Source organism: Mirounga angustirostris, unplaced genomic scaffold (assembly GCF_029215605.1).
Source record: "Mirounga angustirostris isolate CCGP_5_RB_7025 unplaced genomic scaffold, mMirAng1.0.hap1 SCAF_12, whole genome shotgun sequence".
NCBI classification, from domain to species: Eukaryota; Metazoa; Chordata; class Mammalia; order Carnivora; family Phocidae; genus Mirounga; species Mirounga angustirostris.
In genome coordinates, this window is record NW_026991720.1 from 26,189,379 (window position 1) to 26,212,609 (window position 23,231).

General features: G+C 37.1%; 1 long non-coding RNA gene across 1 annotated transcript in view; it reads right to left on the reverse strand.

Moving 5' to 3' along the window:
• Positions 1 to 227: 227 nt before the first annotated feature.
• LOC135362183 (uncharacterized) overlaps positions 228 to 23,231 on the reverse strand; it is a 28,769-nt gene continuing 5,765 nt past the window's right edge. The window contains exon 3 of the long non-coding RNA XR_010406657.1: positions 228 to 1,217. This is a non-coding gene — a long non-coding RNA (uncharacterized LOC135362183). The remainder of the gene's footprint in view (positions 1,218 to 23,231) is intronic.

The following is a 23,231-nucleotide window of genomic DNA, read 5'->3' on the forward strand; positions in this document are numbered from 1 at the left end:
AAACCATATGGCCATTTCTTTAAAAAAGTAAACCTGCAACTACCATATGACCCAGCAATTACACTCCTGAGGATTTATCCCAGAGAAATGAAGGCTTAAAATAAAGACATAAACCCTGTACATAAATGTTTATGGTGCTTCATTCATAATAGTCCCAAACTGGAAATGATCCAGATGTCCTTCAATGAGTGAATGCTTAACTAAACTATGTTACACTGATACCACATTGTATTTATAAATGCAACAACCTGGATAATTATGCCAAATAAAAAATCCATACATACTCTGATTTCATAACATTGATTAATGACAAATTATAAAAATAGAAAACAGATTAGTGGTTGTCAGGGGTTAAGGTGGGGTGGGGGTAGGGATAGAAGGGAAGTGGGTCTAGCTATAAATGGGCAACATAAAGACACCTGTGGTGATAAAAGTGTTCTCTGTCTTGACCGTATCAACTTCAGTATCATGGCTGTGATGTCCTACTACACCTTTGCAAGATGTTACCATTGGGGAAAACCAGGGAAAGAGTACAGGAGATCTCTGTATTATTTTTTCTTATTGCATTTAAATCTATAATTATTTCAAAATAAGAAGTTTAATTTAAAAATTTAACATAAGAGGGAACAGATGCTATTTCATTTAGGTCTTAAACGCAGGATTCAAACTAAGGAAGATGAATTACTTAGAGTCATCTATAAAGCCACCTGCTTTCTTCCTAAACCCCCTCTTTTAGAATTTATTAGGAGTATGCCAACACTCTTTCTGACCTTTGCTATCAAATTTACAAAATTACTGTTGATGCTAAAAGGGCCTCCATGGTATAGGAGTGAGGCAAAAATAACCCTTGTGTGGTCTGCACTCCTATTGTTTATGACTCTTTCTTGATTCTCTAGCTTCATGATATATTTACCTGAGGGACCCCGTGATCCACCTGTTTCTGTCACTCCCTAGGAATAAATGGTAATGTCACTTGGAGACTAGCAGTGAAGTATTTCATGGTATACTTGTCATCTATTTTGTTCAGCTCAATTGCATGCAGTTGCCGGTCTGTGCTTTGCCATGTCAATAGCTTTCAGACTACCCTTCTGTCTTACGTGGTTCTTCTCTATTTGATTTTTCATATGTTCAGCTTGGCAGAACTAAGTCACTCTGAATACAGTTTCAGTGCCGCGATCCCACTTCAAAACTTTAATGGAACATGTGACATAGTCAACCTGGAAAAATCAAACAACAACAGGAGAATTAAACCTTACGTTCCAAGTTGGGTTGTGTATGTAAGTGAAGTGGCTCCCTAAACTCTGGCTATGTCAAGGCGCTCAAACCCATTTTAAAAAGTAAAAATGCAAGTATTTGTAGAGTACTATATATGTGCCCATCCCTGTATGTTATGGTAAAGAACCCCAAAGAAAATCCTGACATTGAGAGATCAGCTTGATTGGGGCAGAGGTACATGGCATCAAGCAGTGGGGAATATAATTAGTATAAGTAGAAGAAATATAGAACATGATTTCTAACCTATCTTAGAAACATTTTAATTGGGGCGCCTGGGTGGCTCAGTCGTTAAGCGTCTGCCTTCGGCTCAGGTCATGATCCTGGGGTCCTGGGATCGAGTCCCACATCGGGCTCCCTGCTCGGCGGGAAGCCTGCTTCTCCCTCTCCCACTCCCCCTGCTTGTGTTCCTGCTCTCGCTGTCTCTCTCTCTGTCAAATAAATAAATAAAATCTTTAAAAAAAAAAATTTTTTTTTAAAGAAACATTTTAATTAGTACCTAGCTTTTTCAAAGATAAATGATAAATATTATATTTACATAATTCTACAAATTTTCATGGAATCTTTACTGTATGAGTTTAATGCTTCTCTAAGCACGGTGGATAATATGGGAGATTCCAACAACAGGGACCCCAACTTTGAGTAGCTTTGCAATTTAGTTGTTAAAAAAATGCATTTTGTCACAGGAAAATTTACAAGTAATAGATAAAAATATAATAAAGAATTAAAGTGTACTTCACTAAGAAAAACACTCTTGACAGGCCAGCAATCAAAAAGGACCACAATAGAATGGAGACACGTCTATGGAAGTTGTGTGATTGGAGATAAGACTATAAATATGAGATTTGGAGGAGTAGAGAGAAATAAACAACATAAAGCAAGGTTAACAGCAGAGCTATTGGAATGAGTGTGACAAAACTGGCAGACAGTGACATGAATGTCTTTTTGAAAGAGTACTTTTCCATCCAGATTTCCACAGCTTTGATTCCTTTCCTTAGGCACCTTCCCATAAACAGGACTTTGAGCTTAGAACGCTCCTCTCTTCTTAAGTCTTCACCTGTTTCCCCCACTCACAGCCTTTCTCTGTAACTCCAGTCCCTGGTTAGGTTTCGCGTGTGCACTCATTGATATCCTCAGTCTTGGCCGCCTGCCTAACTTCCTAAATCTCCACCTCCCTTCCTGCTGAAAGGAATCTCTTCTCTGGACAGTCTGTCAACTGACACTCAAATCACCTGCCTGACTGGATTACCTGCATCTAGGATTTTCCTCAAGTGTGTTCCCCACCTCAGCTATTCCTAGGTAGCATCTTCTGGTATGTGCCTTCCAAGTTCTTCATGTTCTGTGAATCCATGACACTAATGAATAAATTTAAGACCACTGAAACAAATAGATTTGCTCTGTTAAAATGTCAAAATGACTGCTTTATTCACTATTTTGTTTCTTTGAAATGGCCATCTATTCTTCTAAAGAATGTACCCAGGAGCCTTATACGGCACATTAAATGCAATCTCACTACAGATATTGAAATTTGGAATTTAATTAAGGATTGCACAATTGGTCTTAAAAGGGAGGGACTGTAAGTCATGTTAATGGAATAACAAGTAACAAAGGTGTTCAATACAAAAAGATAATGACATACATAATGCAAGATAAGCTATATAGAATATTTGTAATCACTGAAAACACTGTAACAGGACAAATACTAAGAAATTAATGCAAACAATGATCCTGGCAATGTTGGTATAAAAAAAATTTGGTTACTTATTATATAGGAAAAATTAAACTGGGAAAGAGGCTGCATAAACTTTTAATATTTAAGGACGCCTGGGTGGCTCAGTTGGTTGAGCGACTGCCTTTGGCTCAGGTCGTGATCCTGGAGTCCCAGGATCGAGTCCCGCATTGGGCTCCCTGCTCGGCAGGGAGCCTGCTTCTCCCTCTGACCCTCCCCCCTCTCATGCTCTATCTCATTCTCTCTCTCAAATAAATAAATAAAATCTTCAAAAAAAAAAAAAGAAACTTTTAATATTTAAGTATGAATAAAGATAATATCACTATATAGGTCTTAGCAAGAAACACTGAAAAAACTACCATTTTTGAGAATTAAGAATTTAATTCTAATCACTAAAGGACATAACAAATGATTTCCATTTTGATTAAAACCTATGGAAAATTTGGGGTCTAGGGTGCCTGGGTGGCTCAGTTGGTTAAGCGACTGCCTTCAGCTCAAGTCATGATCCTGGAGTCCCTGGATGGAGTCCCTCATCGGGTTCCCTGCTTGGCAGGGAGTCTGCTTCGCCCTCTGACCCTCCCCCCTCTCATGTGGTTTCTCTCTCTCTCAAAATAAATAAATAAAATTTAAAAAAAAAAATTGGGGGTCTATGGCAGACTAAGGTCACGTAGTATAAAATTCCAAATCTAAAATTGTTAGCATAGTTATCCACCACACTGCTGCCTTTTGTCCTAACTCATTTCCTGTTCCACACACCTTTAGCTTTTTGAAAATGGTGTGGTATTTCAGGTTTAGCACTCTGGGAGTTAGTAGGGGGATCATGTCAGATCATGATTTATGTCCTCCCAAATCACCTTAGATCACCATTTTAGTGTTGTGGTAACAATGTGAGTGAAAGCTAAACTAACCTAAACAAATTCTGCTGGACATCTTCCATTTGCCCCTGAGGATATACTCTCCACCCTTCCCACATTACTCTGGGCCCTGAATGTCTGCATTCCAGACTCCTATATATTCTGGCTTCTGGTTAGCAGAAATTAGAAGGAAGGAGCAAAGTATGTTTGGAGTTTATTTCCTGAGCCTCCATCCTGGGAAGTCCTCTTAAGTTGGTGGTCCCAGCGGCTCCCGTGAGGTAGCCCCTTCCTAGGGTTTCTCTCCATGAATTGTTAATCACCCTCCCTCCTCAACACTTCAGGCATGGGGTTGGCATCCTTTTCCCACTATCCCCTGGGTACCAAACTATTCCTGTGTTTTCCCTGTATCCTGTCCAAATGTTTGTATCAGCCCTTCATTACATTCATCTCAACTCTCTCCAATTTGATTGTGCTATTATTTCCTGCTGAGATCTGATACCCAAACAAAAATCAAACATTATTTTCTATCATCAGTTCAGGGAATTTGTGTGAAATTAATAAGAAAAGATTTTCAAATCTTGCCAAGCTTCTAATATGCTGTTTGCTACAGATTTCTTGAACTAGCAGCAATGGGAAACTTGTAGAGATAGAAATGTGGGATGTGGACGTAGACAGATTTTAGAAATATTCCTTGCTGGAGGTGATGACAGCTGTGGAAACACTAAGGCTGACCTTCATTATGGACAGTTCTTTGCTAATTAAATTTCAGAAATTGTATCAAGTATGAATCACTTTGTGTATGTGCTCAGCATATTTGGTATAGCTGGTGAGGGACAAATAAGGGATGTCAGGAAAGCCCACCATTGGATAAAGGCTTTGAGAAAAGTCAAGCCCCTTTGACCCATTCTTGATGTTATTACACCCTATTTAACATTGCTTTTTCAGAATTAGTTTCTCTATAAGACTGGCTGGACGGAATCTACCTTTCCAGTGGTGTGTTTTCCCACTCCACATGACCCAATTCTAAGTTTCAGACATACCGGCTCACATTGGTCGTTCTCTGGAAGTGCCTGCTTTTGAGTTCACCTCCACATTGTCTATCCCCATGCAAATACACTTAATGACATACCCTCTCCTCTTTCCCTGCCTACTAAATCCTAGTCAGTGTCCAACATCCAGAACAAATGAGAGCTCCTCTAGGAGGTCTACCCAGATTCCTCCAGAAAGGGCTATTTCTTCCTCTACATTTTCAAACTGTTAGCTGTACCTCCACATTAGCATCTCTTTATATATTGAAACTAGAACTCTTACTCTATTGTGAGTTTCTGGATGGCAGAGACCTTTCTCCTGCCCTAGGGCCTCGCTTAGTGCATAATAGCATACAATAGCATTTAATGGATGAATGAATTTATTAGCTATCCAGAAAGCAAACTCCTATATAGCATCTAGATTCTGTTCTTATAAAGTCCCCAGATGTGTATTCCCTAATGTCAATGGGAGATAATTTTCTGATCAAATGTAATTAAACCTATCTATTAAATTAACATTTATTGAACACTTGCTACTTCAAGTAAGCTGGGATATTTTATTTCTTGCCCATATAACACAAACTTTACTTGTGTCTGTTAAAACATATATCATTAAGTATTTTCCATTTAAACCCATTGAGACAGAATTCATGAAACAAGGAAAAAAAAAAAAAAACACGCCCACCTACCAAATCCCGCCTGTAACTGTAAAATGTTACATGGTTGAAAAAAGTTACTTGGGAAATCTATCTGAACCTTTCTTATACACTATCTATTTTAACAGTGAACTGCTTTTTGAAATCTTTATAAAGAGTGGGAAGTAGTATAATGAATAACTACACAGGAAATCAGCAGATGGCATTCCTCAGAGCTATAATACAACTGGACATGAGGACTAAAGATACTATTGTAAAACTGGCCCACAATTTTAACAATGAATGCTGTAAATTTCATAGGTCTGAAGGCTGACCAAACCAGCAGTATTCCTCTTACTGTAAGTATGTAAATATAACAACTTCTTTTATTGGGCTCTTCAATCCTGCTATCTCACTATTTGCAGTTGCTAAGCAACCTTAGTACTAATACTGTGGCATGCTACTTAAAGACAGAGGCACCAAAAGGTGTTTGTTAATTTATTTATTTGAATGGAAATAATCTAGGGCAAAAATAAAATCTTTTCAGTGTGACACCTGGCACTGACTAGGTAACAACTTGCAAATTCACCACAATCAATCCCCCCCACCCCAAAAAGGTGAACAGATGTCTAGATACTTCTTTACCCCAAATGAGTATTTGGTTAATACTGTTTGGTGGGGACTGCTTATGAATATCTGAAGATAGATTTTGGCCTTGGAAGTTCATAGGAAGAATTATGTGTAAAATGGAGTCCAAGGCCAGGACGTTTATAGGACAATATGAAGTATAAATTATTGCAACTGTATTACCCAGTGAGCAAACTAACCCATCAAGCTATATAAGTTGTCACAAAATGTACTGAGGCATTCCGTTCCACTCAGGTGAGATAGGACAAAGGGCAGAAAGAAAGAGTCTGAATCATAAAAATCCTTGTGGCCTCAGGGTAATAGTAACTTATTCCACTATATTTATAGGTCACTAATGGTAACTGATCCAAAAGAAATGGTGGTATCGAATTGTCCTTGGCCTTTTGTCAAAAAGAAAGAAATCATCCATGATTATAGTCATGGACCAAAAAGAAAAAAAAAAAAAAAGAATCCACAATAAATAACTATTAGCATAAATATAGGAATAATATGTAATTTATTCAGCTTATTTTCAATGTTTTTCCCCAATGGTATTGTTCAAGTTCTAGTGAATGCAGAAAATCTATTACATAGAGAAAAATAAAGTATACTAGTATACTATTCAAAATTACAAGGGACTAAAATTGCTATTTTCATTTTTGACTGTTGGGAGTGAACAGACTATTACAATAAATCATCCCCCTCATCTCCCTCAATTTCTCCTCTCCAGGTTAGATGGTTTTGTCAGGTGAAGCTGAGAAACTGGAAAATAATTGCAGCTTTTTCCTGTACTCTGTATCTCAGAGCAGCATACATACATTCTTCCAGTTCTTAATTTTTATCCTTCCATTCTATAACCGAGCTGACCTTCCCCATGATAACTTCTGTTAAGGAAAATTACATTATTTAGCAACTGCTCATGGCTACCATTTATTGAGGACTTGATGTGTGACTGGAGTTGATATTCTAGATTATTCTTTGCTTGTTTCATCAATCTAGTAAAATCCATTAAATAAGAATCTTTGTTTCAGGGAAGAGTGGACACAAAACTCACCAAAACCCAAGTTCTTTCTGTGATAAGCACCACAGGGAAGCAATATAATGCAATGGAGTAATGGTTTTACTCCTAAAACATAATTTATGATTCCATTCACTCCTTTGTTACTCTGCTGAAATATTTTGAAACTCAGGCATACTCTCTGCTGAAAATCCTCTGACATGTGTATATTATAAAGCAGTCACATATTTCCTGTTTTCATAATCTCTATGGCTAAGCTTTTAATAAAAACCTGTATCATTTTATTCTCTATTAATTGTCACAAACATGGTGATAGGTAAGAAATAGTCTTATCAATTTAAGATTTGAAAATTTATATGGAAATTCTGGGATAATATATGGTAACAGACTTCATTAATAAATTATAGTTTTGTATGATGCATGTTTAAAAGTATGCTTATGACTAAATTTGTATCTGACAAGGAGTTGGTTTGATTTACTGATAATTTTTTAACTGAGTATGTCAACCTGCAATGTATAAACAAGAAATTCAAAAAGTTGAAAAATGATTTAAGTTGATGGTCTGCATTATATTAGTTGGCTACTTTGCTTAATATATTAGTTGAATTCCTGAAAGGTAATATTCAACTTGAATTTCAGTAAATTATATTACCTTAAACATTAATAGGAAAATAAGTTATTTGAAGGCAAACCATTCTTAATGCTAAAAAAGTAAATGATCATCTCCATTATTTTTTTTATTTTATGACATTTCTCTTTAAAAGATTTAGCTTATACTATAAAAAGTATTTGGAACTCTATTAAGCAAACCATATAATAAACTGAAATCTAGGGGCGCCAGGATGGCTCAGTTGGTTAAGCATCTGCCTTCTGCTTAGGTCATGATCTCTGGGTCTTGGGATCAAGCTCCATGTTGGGCTCCCTGCTAAGCAGGGAGTCTGCTTCTCTCTCTCTCTCTCTTTCTGCCCCTCCCCCCTGCTTGTTCTCTCTCTCTCTGTCTCAAATAAATAAAATCTTCAAAAAAAACAAAACAAAAACAAAAACCCTGAAATCTAAGGATAGAAACAAACATTACCTATTAAAAAAATAAAGATTAAAAAATTAGACTCCTCTACCCAAAGACTTGATTCAGTTTTAGACACATTTGTTACCCCATGTAGCTTCAAATTTTGTTTATGATGCACAAATATTTTCACCTGACTGAGAGTGTCTTGTTTTGCATTCACAAGGCAGTAAACACTTTTTTTTTTAAGATTTTATTTATTTATTTGAGAGAGAGAGTGAGAGAGAGAGAGAGCACAAGAGGGAGGAGCGGGAGAGGGAGAAGCAGACTCCCTGCCGAGCAGGGAGCCCGATGCGGGACTCGATCCAGGGACTCCAGGATCATGACCTGAGCCGAAGGCAGTCGCTTAACCAACTGAGCCACCCAGGCGCCCACTTCTATGGTATAAAACTATTTAACTTAAATGAATAGTACCCACACATGGGCACGTGAAGTTGCACTTACACATCTCACATTGTAGTGCACTTACATAAATCTCCCCTTTCTGGAAAGCACAATTCCCTGGAGAGGTTTACTGAAATGCCAGCTCAACCAGAACATGAAGCTCTAGCCTAGTGAACAATCCACCAGCCAGAAATATTCAGGTGCTAAGTTAAAACTAACACTTTCTTTTCTTGTTTACAAGAAGTATAAAGCAAAGCCTGCTTATTAGCACCTATCTAGGTGTTATTTTAAGCTTTTAAACATAAATCAATCCATGTTTTGTGTTTTCATCAAAAAGGAAAAAAAAGCATTAAAAAAAATCACATGTTTAGGATTCAAATTATTCTGAAATAAAGTAATTTTATGGTCAAGAATTGCTAATATTCAAGTGTTTAAAATAAATAGTTGACTTAAATATCTGAAACACAGCATGCCTGTAATGTGATCACTTAATCATAGTTTATTGTCAACTTCACATCTGAAAAGAATCTAAATTTACAAGTTCTTAAATGTGCTATTTCTCTTCTTTATAAATACGGATCATTGAGAAGTAAAATTATTTTCTTACAGGTTAAAATCTTTGATTTATGGAAATACTTAACAAGTTAAATAAAACCAACTCTCTTCTAAATACTTCAATATACTTTTAGGCAATAGGTAGTAAACTATACAGGTTAATTATCCTGTGTGCTAATTTTCTAACATCCTTTTTAAAACCCTCTCTAAGCTTTGCTGCTCTGGATAACAACAGATAATATGTCCTCTCATCTACCTTGCATCCTGCAGTGTTGACAGAATAAAATAAGGCTACAAGAGACACTATGTGGCAGAGTTGTTTCCTAAGAACACTTGGGAATGATTTAAGGATATAAACATGCAATAGTCATAAAAAAAATCCTAGACTGATAAAACAAAATAGAAAAACACAGACTTTCAGAGTTGTACTTGATGCTGTTCTTCTGAAAGTAGAATCCTTGCTTTTAGTCATCATCGTTGACTTCCTCCAAATTCCTAATCTAAGGATGATCTGAGATGATTGAATGTCACAGAGTAACAAAAAGAAACATGGTCTGTGTACTGTGTAGTTTGCAATAAATTATCCATTAGAACTTCCCTCCAAATTAAATTCCATATCATTAATAGGCAAAATTCTTTATATTGGTCACATTGCTTTTAGTAGTGAAGCACAATGCTGTTCCTTTAATTAAGATTTCTACTTTGTTGGACTATTTAATAAAATATATCTTTATTGAATATAAAAATGTTCTATATATTCAAGTGTATTCAACATTTTTTTAGACTTTTGAATACATGAAATGTTTATAATGAGAAAAAAATTTCCCCCCTAGGATATCATTTTTATTATATCTTTCAGAGAATTTCCCATCATAGATTCACTGTTAGTGATTTAGGAACAAATATTTGGATTGTGAAAATAAAGGTCAAATAAATAGTTAATGAGAGAGTAATGAAATAGATTTATTTATACGTTTTCTGATCTGGTCTTAAACATGCATTTTGTATATGAATGTATACAAAATTTCTCTTGAGATATTTCTTTAAAAAGTCATACTTTAAAAAATTGGTTTCCTGTCTTCCTCCAAAGGAGACCAATACTTTTTCAAAATATTTTTTTTTTTAGTTATCAAATATTTATTCTGCCATTCCTACATGAGAGGGGTTTCCCTTTAAGTATTACACTAACAAATATCCTTAATGAGGTAAATGTCATAGACCTTGAGCATCTATGCCTAATACATCCCAAAGAGAGAGACAACAAAAGACTTTATGCCTCCTGAAAAAAGAATACAATAGACCTATGAAGATGTCTTGGCAAATAAATTTAACATGAGTAGAGTCAGCCTCTAGATTATAGGGGAGCATGTTAAAATATCCCATAGAGATGCAATAAGCACAAGCAGACTGGAAAATCCTCAGGTCAAAATCTATTGGGTTTCTTCAATAAATAGATTTTAAGAAAAAAAGAGAAGTGGAGGCAATCTGTACATTAAAAGAGATGCCAAAGACTTAAATACCCCCTGTAAATTAACAGGATATTTGTCCTGATTAGATATGCACACTCATTAACTCCCTCCCCATTCCTTTTTCATTACTTCCTTCAGCTTGTTTCCCTCCCTGCCACCCCATTCTCAAGTGGATGAATAAAAGCCAGACAACACATAAGAATCACAGTTGTGGCTTCAGGGCGAGGGGGAAGATGACAGCAGAGTAGGACCCTATGCTCACCTTGTCCCATAAATCTAACTATTAATCTTAAATACCCCAGAAATCAATCTGAAGACTGGCAGAACAAACCCCACAACTAAAAGTAGAGAAGAGGCCACATTGAAGGAGGTAGGAAGGACAGAGACACAGTTTGGGAGAGAAACTGATTGTGAACGCTCTGGTGGGGAGGCAACCAGGGTCACAGAGAAGGGTGAGAGACTAGTACACAGAGAAGCACACAAGGAAGACAAATCCCCATAGCAATTGGCTTGGGAAGTGAGAAGGCCCAAATTTCATAAGTTCTTGCAAACAGCAGGGCTTAAAGCCTGGAGTTTTAAGTTAGGATGCTTGACTCTGGGAGAGCTCAGAGGACATTGGGGCTGCTCTTGGAGAAAAGGCAGAGCAAATAGCCTGTGGACATAAAGCATGGAAACAGTGATCTGAAGAGCACCTGGGGCACACAGTGGAGAGGTCAGTTGCTCATCTCAGAGCCTATCCCCCAAAGGCATGTTCACAGAGACACACCTTCAGGAACAAAGAAACTAGCCAGTACCATTTCCCTCTCCCACCCCTCAGTATAAGCACAGGGCTAACTGTGGGAACCAGGGCAATACCCACACTTGCTACTGAGGCTGCTTACACCAAGCCCTAATTTCCCATGCTCCAGAGGAAATGTCCTTCCCCATCATGCTTGCCTCAGTTCTACTACTATGGGCCCCTGCACCCAGAAGATCAGCACAAACCCCTGCCCACACCACCTCACCCAACTTGGGAGTTTTGTGAGGCCTCAGGTCTCATTTCACAAGCAGACCAGAGCACACATAGTTAATATGTGCCACCTTCAATCCAGCGACAAAACACTGCCTACAACAGGCAAAGAGAGCCTCTGCAGATGACTGGCCTAAAGGATAAAGTGGCTGGGACAAAATAGCAGAGTCCATACAGCACACATTGGAGACACTCCCAGAAGTGCCAGGCCATAGGGAATAGGATACACCAAATGGTAGGGCACTATAGGAACTCTTAAGGCCATTAACCTCAAGAACAGGAGATGTAGCTGACTTTAACATACAGAAACAGGCACAGACACTTAAAATGAGAGGACAGAAATTTGTCCCAAATGAAAGAATAGGACAAGGCCATGGCTGGAGATCTAAACAAAACAGATAGAAGTCACAAGCCTGATGGAGAATTTAAAGCAACGATCATAAGGATACTCACTAGACTTGAGAAAAGAGTGGAAGACATCAGTGAGAACAGTAACACAGAGATAAGAAATAACAGAGATAAAGGGCTTAATAAATGAAATGAGAAACATGTTTGATGTAATGAACAGCAGGCTGGAAGAAGCAGAGGAATGAATTTCTGACTGAGAAAACAGAGTAATAGAAAGTAATCAAGCTGAACAAAAGAGAAAAAAGAATTATGCAACATGAGAATAGACTTAGGGAACTCAGTGACTGAGTAATAACACTTGTGTTATAGGAGTCCCAGAAAAAGAAGAGAGAGAAAAAGGGGGCAAAGGATTTATTTGAAGAAATAATATCTGAAAGCTTCCTTACTCTGGGGAAGCAAATGGATATCCAGATCCAGGAGGCACAAAGAACCCTCAACAAAATCCACAAAAGCAGATCCAAACCAAGATATATTGTCATTAAAAAGGCAAAATACAGTGATACAGAAAAAATATTAAAAACATCAAGACAAAAGACAGTTACATGCAAAAGAAACACCACAAGGCAATGAGGTGATTTTTTAGCAGAAACTTTCCAAGCCAGAAAGGAATGGCATGATGTATTCAAAGTGCTGAATAGGAAAAACCTGCAGCCAAGAACACTCAATCCAGCAAGGCTATCATTCAGAATAGACAAAGAGTTACCCAAACAAAAACTAAAGGAGTTCACCACTAAACCAGCTCTGCAAGAAATATTAAAGGGGACTCTTTGAATGAAAAGGAGAGACCAAAAATGACAGTATGAAGGCAGGAAGCACAAAAGCAGAAAAAAAATGAATATTTCTGTGGAAAAAAATCAGTCAAGGAACTCACAAAATAGAAGGGTGTAAAATATGACACCATACCTAAAACGTGGGGAGGGGAAGAGTAAAGAATGGGTTCAAACTTAAATGACCATTAATTTAGTATATAGACTGCTATATGCAGATGTTATATGCAAACCTAATGGTAACCACAAATCAAAAACCACCAGTAATATCCAAGGAGTAAACACAAAGAAATCCAAATATATCACTAAAGAAAACCAGCAAGATGAAATGAGAAGAAGGACAATGAAAGAGAGAAGGGCAAGAAAGGATCAGAGAAAATCTTCTAAAACAACCATAAAACAGTAAAATGGCAATAAGCACATATCTACCAACAATTACTTTGAATATAAATGGACTAAATGCTCCAATCAAAAGGCATAGGGTGTCAGAATGGATAAAAAAAAAAAAGCAAGATTCGGGACACCTGGGTGGCTCAGTGGTTAAGCGTCTGCCTTCGGCTCAGGTCATGATACCCGGGTCCTGGGATGGAGCCCTGCATTGGGCTCCCTGCTCCACAGAAGCCTGCTTCTCCCTTTCCCTCTGCCTGCTGCTCCGCCTACTTGTGCTCTCTCTGTCAAATAAATAAATCAAATCTTAAAAAAAAAAAAGGAAGACTCATCTATATACATTTTAGACTTAAACACACCTGCAGATTGAGAGTGAGGGGATGGAGAAACATCAAGCAAATGGAGGTCAAAAGAAAGCTGGAGTAGCACCATTTATATGAGACAGAATACACTTAAACAGTGTAACAAAGAAGGACATTATATAACTACAAAGGGCACAATCAAAGAAGAAAATATAACAATTGTAAAGATTTTTGCATCCAATATGGGAGCACCCAAATACACAAAACAGTTAACAAACAAAAAAGAGCTAATCAATAGCAATATGATAATAGTAGGGGACTTAAACACCCCACTAACATCAATGGATAGATCATCTAAATAGAAAATCAGCAGCTTGGAATGACATACTGGACAAGATGTATTTAACAGATATCTTCAGAACATTCTATCCTAAAACAGCAGAATACGCATTCCACGTGCACATGGAACATTCGCCAGAATAGATCACGTATTAGGTCATAGAACAGCCTCAACATATTCCAAAACATTGCAGTCATAACATGCATCTTTTCTGACCACAATGCTATGAAACTAGAAGTCACCAATAACAAAAATTCTGGAAAGACCAAAAATACATGGAGACTAAATAACATGCTACTAAACAATGGGGTGGTCATTGTTTAGTTGACCCAATGAATGGGTCAACCAGGAAATAAAATAAAGTACATGGAAACAAATGAAAATGAAAACACAAAGGTTCAAAACCTATAGGATGCAGCAAAAGCAGGTCTAAGAGGGAAGTTTTTAGCAATGCAGGCCTACCTCAAGAAGAGAAAAATCTCAAACAACCTTACACACCTGCTAAGTTCTAAGAGGGAAGTTTTTAGCAATGCAGGCCTACCTCAAGAAGAGAAAAATCTCAAACAACCTTACACCTAAAGGAGCTAGAAAAAGAATAAGAACAAAACCTAAAACCAGCAGAAGGAAGGAAATAATTGGAGCAGAAATAAATGATACAGAAACTTAGAAAACAGAACAGACCAATGAAACCAGGAGCTGGTTCTAAAAACAAACAAAACAAAACCATAAAATTGATAAACCTCTAGACAGACTTATCAAGAAAAAAAAAAAGAGAAAAGACTCAAAAATCACAAATGAGAAATAAACACCACAGAAATAGAAACAATTATAAGAGAATATTATGAAAAACTGTATGTCAACAAATTGGACAACCTAGAAGAAACAGGTAAATTCCTAAAAACATAGAAACTATTAAAACTGAACCAGGAATAGAAAATTTGAAGAGACTGATAACCAGCAAAGAAACTGACTCAGTAATCAAAAAACTCCCAACAAACAAAAGTCCAGGACCAGATGGCTCTACAGGTAAATTCTACCAAACATTTAAAGAAGAGTTAACACCTATTCTTCTCAAACTATTCCAAAAAATAGAAAAAAAACTTCCAAATTCATTCTATGAGGCCAGCATTACCCTGATATCAAAACCAGATAAAGATAACACAAAAAAAAAAAAAAAAAGAGAGAGAACTACAGGTCATTTTTTAAAAGATTTACTTATTTGAGAGAGAGAGAGGGAATGTGGTGGGGGGGGTGGAGAAGGAGAGAGAATCCTCAAGCAGATTTCCTGCTGAGCATGGAGCCTGACTTGGGGCTCAGTCCCACGACCCTGAAGATCATGACCTGAGCTGAAATCAAGAGTCAGATGCTTAATGGACTGAGCCTCCCAGGTACCCCTACAATTCAGTATCTCTGATGAACAGAGATGCAAAAATTGTCAACAAAACACTAGGAAACTGAATCCAACAATACATCAAAAGTCATCCACCACAATCAAGTAGGATTTATTCCTGGGTTGCAAGGGTGGTTCAATATTCATAAGTCAATGTGATACAGTACATCAATAAGAGAAGGGATAAGAACCATACAAACATTTCAACAGATGCAGATAAAGGCATTTGACAAAGTACAACATCCATTCATGATAAAAGCCCTCAACAAAGTAGATTTAGAGGAAACATACCGCAACATAATGAAGGCCTTAAATGAAAAACCTACAGATAACACCATACTCCATGGGGAAAAATTGAGAGATTTTCCCCTAAGGTCAGGAACAAGACAAAGATTTCCACTCTCACTACTTTTATTCAACATAGTACGGGAAGTCCCAGCCATAGCAATCAGAAAACAAAAACAAAAGGCATCCAAGTTAGTAAGGAAGAAGTAAAACTTTCACTATTTGCAGATGACATGATACTATATATAGAAACCCTAAAGACTCCACCAAAAAAACTACTAGAACTAATAAATGAATTCAGTAAGGTCACAGGACATAAAATCAACGTACAGAAATCTATTGGATTTGTATACACTAATAATGAAACAGCAGGAAGAGAAATTAAGAAAACAATTCCATATATAAATGCACCAAAAAGAATAAGATACCTAGGAATAAACTTAACCAAAGAAGTGAAAGACCTGTAATCTTAAAACTACAAAACACTGATGAAAGACATTGAAGACAATGCAAAGAAATGGAAAGACATTCCATGTTCATGGATTGGAAGAACAAATACCATTAAAATATCTGTACTACCCAAAGCAATCTACACATTTAATGCAAACTCTATCAAAATAGCAACAGCATTTTTCACAGAACTTGAACAAACAATTCTAAAATTTGCGTGGAACCAGAGAAGACCCCAAATGGCCAAAGCAATCTTGAAAAAGAAAAGCAAAGCTGGGGACATCACAATTCCAGACTTCAAGTCATATTATAAAGCAGTAGTAATGACAACAGTATGGTAGCGGCACAAAAATAAACCCATAGATCAATGGAACAGAATAGAAAAATCCAGAAAGAGCCCACAATTGTATGGTCAATTAATCTTCTACAAAGGGGGCAAGAACTTGCAATGGGAATAAAATAGACTTTTCAACAAATGGTGTTGGGAAACCTGGAGAGCTACATGCAAAAGAATGAAATTGGACCACTTTCTTACACCTTACACAAAAATAAATTCAAAATGGATTAAAGACCTAACTGTGAGACCTGAAACCATAAATATGCTAGGAAAGAGCACAGGCAGTAATTTTTCTGACCTGAACTATAGCAACTTTTTTCTAGATAAGTCTCCTGAGGCAATGGAAACAAAAAATAGACTATTGGGATTACATCATAATAAAAAGCTTCTGTACAGCAAAGGAAAGAGTCAACAAAACTAAAAGGCAACATAATGAATGGGAGAAGATATTTGCAAATGACATATCCAATAAAGGGTTAGTATCCAAAAGATATAAAGAATTTATACAACTCAATACCCCCCAAAAATTTTTTTTAAATAATCACATTTAAAAATAGGCAGAGGACTTGAGAATTTTTTCCAAAGAAGACATACAGATGGCCAACAGAAAGATACTCCTCATTTATCATTTATCAGGGAAATGCAAATCAAAACTAAAATGAGCTATCACCTCACAACTGTTATAAAATCAACTCAAGGGGTGCCTGGGTGGCTCAGTTGTTAAGCGTCTGCCTTTGGCTCAGGTCATGATCCCAGGGTCCTGGGATCAAGCCCCACATTGGGCTCCGTGCTCTGCAGGAAACCTGCTTCGCCCTTTCCCACTCTCCCTGCTTGTGTTCCCTCTCTCGCTGTCTCTTTTTCTGTCAAATTAAAAAAAAAAAAAAATCAACAACTCAAGAAACAACAAATGTTGGCAAGGATGTGAAGAAAGGGGAACCCTCTTGCAGTCTTTGTGGGAATGCAAACTGGTGCAGCCAGTGTAGAAAATGGAGGTTCCTCAAAAAGTTAAAATAGAACTACCCTATGATCCAGCAATTGCACTACTAGGTATTTACCCCAAAATACAAAAACACTAGTTCAAAAGGATACATGCAACCCTATGTTTATTGCAACATTATTTACAATAGCCAAGATATTAAAGTATTCCAATGTCCATTGACTGGTGACTGGATAAAGAAGATGTATGAAATAAGTGAAATCTTGCCATTTGCAATTACATGATTGGGGCTAGAGAGTGTAATGCTAACTGAAGTAAGTCAGAGAAAGACAAATACCATATGATTTCACTCATATGAAATTTAACAAAACAAATGAGCAAAGGCGGATAAAAAAGATAATGAGACAAACCAAGAAACAGACTCTTAACTATACAGAAAAAACTGATGGTTACCAGAGGGGAGATGGATGAGGGGATGGGTGAAATAAGTGAGGAGGATTCAGGAATGCACTTCTGATGAGCATTTGGTGATTAAAATAAAAACTTCAAAAAATGTTTTAAAAAGATTAAATAAAAGAATCAGTTGTGCTGGATTCTGTTGTCAACTTTACATTACCACTACCTTTTTATAAGGACTCTGCGATCACAGAAAAAAAAAGGAAATACATTTTCAAGAATCCCTTTGCTGTATATTAAGAGTTGTAATTTGTCAATAGGGAGACACACACAAATTTGGAAGGTGGAAGAGAAGACGCACATGAACAGAGTAAGACACCTTGGCATCCTGGTTTGCCACTCCACTGCAGCCATCTATAGCAATTGGAGTGAAATTCCCAGAATCTCCATAATTACAGCAGCTTCTGGGTAAGCTGCAGAGCCATAGCTGAGAAAGTCAGTGGTGGTTCTCTGACTTTTAAATCTTTAGCTCTTCCAACAGGTGTAAGCTCCTAATTCTCTATATTAAAACCCTTAACACCAGGAATATATAAAATGCATTGTTTCTTTGACTAAATCCTAAGTTATAATATCCCTATGGTTTTATAATCAGAGAAAAAAATCTTACCAACTGGTTCTAGTTTTAAAATCCTGAATAAAGATTCTGACCCAACTTGGGCTAAATGCCCACTCCCATACCAGTCACTGTAACCAGAAAGATGGCTTTTCATGATTAGCTCAACCTGTGTAATTGCCTGGTGACTGGCCTGGGGAAGTCCGATGTAATAAAGTCATTCTTTGGAGAAGCCATACTTAAATTGAAAGGACAGCATGTCCCTGAAGGGGACATGAGCATTAAAAAAAAAGCTAGGTACTAGGTAGATTCACAAATAAATTGTCACTATGCACCCTATCATTAGAGCCCCAACTTCTTCCATTTAGAAGTATGGTGTCCTAACGACAGCTCCAACTAGATGTGATGGTGGCTTCTCCTAGAGCTTAAGGCTAAATAGCCAGAGGAGAGTCAAAAGAAAGCAGTAACAAAGGGCCAAAATCATGTGACTGATCATCTAATAAGGCAGGAAAGGCGAGACATTAAATGGGAAGATAAATCTATTTTTTTAAGATTTTATTTATTTGACAGAGAGAGAGACAGCGAGAGAGGGAACACAAGCAGGGGGAGTGGGAGAGGGAGAAGCAGGTTTTGCGCTGAGCAGGGAGCCTGACACAGTGCTGGATCCCAGGACCACGACCTGGGCTGAAGGCAAACACCCAACGACTGAGCCACCCAGGTGCCCCAAGATAAATCTATTTTTAAAAAAGCAAGTATTCTAAAAATGATCATTCAACCTTATTTGACTGTCCAACTAAAATATCACCTTCATCACAATCTATGTTCCTATCCTGCTTTATGTTTATTCTTGTACTCGTATCTTTATATATCCTTTATATATCCTAGTAGAATTCAAGTGCCATGAGGTCAGGACCATGACTAATTTTGTTCACAAATCTATTTCCAGTTCCTGGAAAAGTGCTTGACCCAAGTAGATGCTCAATAAATACTTAATGAACTATCAGGTTGGCACAAGTTGGGCTGGGGCAAGTTAATTTGTGAAAAGTCTACTGATACTCAGCTATTGTGTGCTGTAACCTTCATACCAGAAGAATTCTAACCGTAGCTGAAAGGTGCTGGGAGAGACTTCACCTTCATTTGGTAATGTTTAAAGACGTTGAAGACAATCATAAATAAGTAGGTACTATTCTCCATGAGCTCACAGCCTAGTAAGACTGACAGACAGAGGCAGATAATACACTGGAGTGAGATTAGTGCTCTAAGAGAGGTGTAGAATGGCCATGGAAGCATCTGAGCAACACCTTGTAGCAGGGAGAGGAGATCCCAATTAAGGGAAAAGAGAGAAGCAGCAGAACCAATTATGGAGAACAACTTTAGTCCACTTAACTTTGGGCCATGGTTATATAGCAGAAAGCACTAACACATAGCAGTTCAATAAAATGTTAATTCAACACTAAAATGAGCAAAGAAAAAGTGTAAAATAAGAGATCAATAACCAGTTTTGGTTCTATATGTAAGGAGCTTGAAGTCCTCATTCTGTCCTAACAACAAGTGAAAAGCTTAACAGACTAAAAATTAACAACTCATCCAGGATCCATGAGAGGTGAGGATACAGGGCAAACCACTGTCCCCAAGACTGAAGAGTCCAGCAGGTGAAACAGGCAGTCCTGGCTTACCAGAGCAGAGACTCAGGAGTGGATCCCCAAGACCCAGTGCTGGGTAGGAAAGTCTGAACTGCAATTCAGGAGCTGCTGGAGACTCAGTGTAGATAAATTTGAGACTTAAAAACTACAGGAGGACCCAATCATAGAGAAACACACAATTTTGTGACTTACCTCCAGGAGCTTGACTAGATTCTCACAGTAAATATTGGGGATAATCTTGGGATCCTGGCAGGGAGAGGGAGAAAGGAACCATTTTGAAATATACCAGAGCCCTCTGTTATTCTTAATAAGGACTGGCCTCAGGGGAAACTAGTTAACCAAGCCTAACCAGCCGATTATTATTATCAGAGCCTAACTGCTCTGGGGGAAAAAGAAACACCAAACTGCAGCCCCCTCTAGCCTTCCATGTGGGAGAAGGGAAACACCCAACACCAGCCCACTACAGCCATCCTCTCCCACCTAAGGGAGAAGGAAAAAATATTGAGAACACTTGTGGAGCTCACAGATCAGAGGCATAAGCGCACTAAGGACTAAACCTAATCACAGGACTATAGAACCCTTGCCCTACCCCACACCTTATCACCATACTAACTAAAGGCCTATTTACAGCAGTTCCTTTTAGCCAGTACATCATTTCTGACTATCCAGAAATCATTAAAAGGCATTCCTAATGGCAAAACAAAACAAAACTACCCAACAATTTGAAGAGCTACTGCAAGCATCAGAATGAGATGTGACAGGAATGTTGGAATTACCAGTCTAGGAATTTAAAACAACTATAATAAATACTCTAAGGGCTCTAATGGATGAAATAGACAGCATATAAGAACAAATGGACCATGTAAGTAGAGAGATGAAAATCCTAATGAAAACAAAACAAACAAAAAAACAAAAAAAAACTAGAGATCAAAAACACTATAACAGAAATAAGGAATGACTTTCATTCTACTAATACTACTAATAAATAGATCAGACACAGTTGAGGAAAGAATCTCTGAGATATTGAGAATATCTCAATAGAAACCACCAAAACTGGAAAGCAAACAGAAATCAAAGACTGAAAAAAAATCAGAACAGAATATTCAAGGACTCTGGGACAACTACAAAAAGTGTAACATATGCCTAAGGGGAATACCAGAAGGAGAAGAAAGAAGGAAGGGAACAGAAGAAATATTTAAAACAATAATGACTGAGAATTTCCCTCAAATTAATGTGAGACACCAAATCACAGATCTAGGAAGCTCAGAGAACACCAAGCAGTTATAAATGCCCCCAAAGCTCCACCTTGGCATATTGTTTTCAAACCACAGAAAATCAAAGATTAAAAAAAAAAAAAAGCCTTGAAAGAAGCCAGAGGGGAAAACATCTCATCTATACAGGAACAAAGTTTATATCCAACTTCTCAGAAACAATGCAAGCAAGGAGAAAGCAAAGTGGAATATTTAAAATATTGAGAGAAAAAAACCACCAACCTACAATTCTGAATTCTATGAAATCTTCCTTCAAAAGTGAAGGAGAAATAAAGTCTTTCTCAGATAAACTAAAATTGAGATAATCTGTTGCTTGTAGTCCTGCCTTGCAAGAAATGTTAAGAGTTCTTTAAAGAGAAGAAAAACAATATAGGTCAGAAATGCAGATCTATGTAAAGAAAGGAAGAGTATGAAAGAATAAATGAAGATAAAATAATAGAACAATTCCCTGAGTTCATAGTCTGATGTCTTCTCAAGATTTTATTTTAGGAATAGCTGGTTCTGCTTTCTTTGATCTTCCTCTGGGCATGCCTGCAAAACCCAAGAACACAAACTTGAGAAGTAAAAAATTCAAACATTCATTAGACTTTTGTTTTGTTTTATTTATTATTTTTATTATTCTTTTCTAAACAGATTTGGCTGAGTATAAACCAAGTTATTTGACATCTTGACCCACAATCTTTCTCTCCCCTTCTTCCTCTCTCCCTTTCTGCCTTTCTTTCCCCCTCCCCTCCCTGCTCCACTCCTCTTTTTCTCTCTCATCTCTTCTCCATTATTACTTTTAAATTTCTAATTGTTTCTAATAATAAAATTAATTGAATTACTAATAGACATTAAATAATGAATATTGACCAGGTGTATATGGGTATGTAATTTTGTCCAACTCTACAAACATCTGAAGTAATTTCTTGATTCTTGAGTTATCTCATTCAGATGGTTTTCAGTTTTAACATTGATTTGTACTCAGGGCACCTGGGTGGCTCAGTCACTTAAGGGTCTGCCTTCGGCTCAGGTCATGATCTCAGGGTCCTGGGATTGAGCCCAGCATAGGGCTCTCTGCTTGCAAGGAACCTCTTTCTTCCTCTCCTCCCTACTTGTGCTCGCTCTTGCTCTCTCTCTCTCAAATAAATAAATAAAATCTTTTTAAAAAACTAAAAAATTTTAAAAACACTGATTTGTACTCATTTTAGGTTACTCTTTATTACACTTCATTTGCTGTGAATATTTTTATCCTATAAGTTTTTTTTATTTCACAGCCGTATTTTTTACTTTCAATAACACCAAATGCAGATTTTTCACAACTATTTTTTATATTCTTCATTTAAGCAAATATACTTATTTTAATGTTATTATGATATTTTAATCATTAAAAATAATAATAATAAACTGGGTACTATTCAAAGCATGTAGCATTCTACTGTTCCATACCCCAGGACTGGTTTAACCGTTTCATGACATAAATTTTTAAAATACTGAAATAACAAAATTGTATGTTTATCTATAAGGAGAAAATAAAACTATCCAGAGTATGTTGTAACTGCTTGAGATCTTTGGGGATATGGCTGAAATGTATATAAATTTAATGAAATAAAATCAGGAGTTATTTGAAGGTCTGTTGCTTGTTAGGGAATGAATGTATTCTTCATAGTGCCACAAGGGTCTGCAGGTTGTAGGCAATAATTGCAAAGATGATGAAGTTGTGTGTGTTGGGGGGAGGATGGGCACCAATAATCTAAGAACTAGACCAGTTAATCTTTGATTATCTCCAACTCTGGGCTCTAGCAGTTTTGGGCTCAAAGTTTCCCAAGAACACAAGGCTGGTTCCCTACAAAAATGTCCTTGACAAAACACAATCATAATGCCCCTAAAATTTTACACCCCTATCTGTCAATTTTGACTGGGAAAATAGAGAAAAGGCTAAAAAATAATAAAAATAATAAAAAGCAATACAGTTGCTTAGTGTGAAAAGAGGGGATGATGGTTAGGATGTATTTATGTATATATTTAAAAGATCTTTTCAGGGCGCCTGGGTGGCTCAGATGGTTAAGCGTCTGCCTTCGGC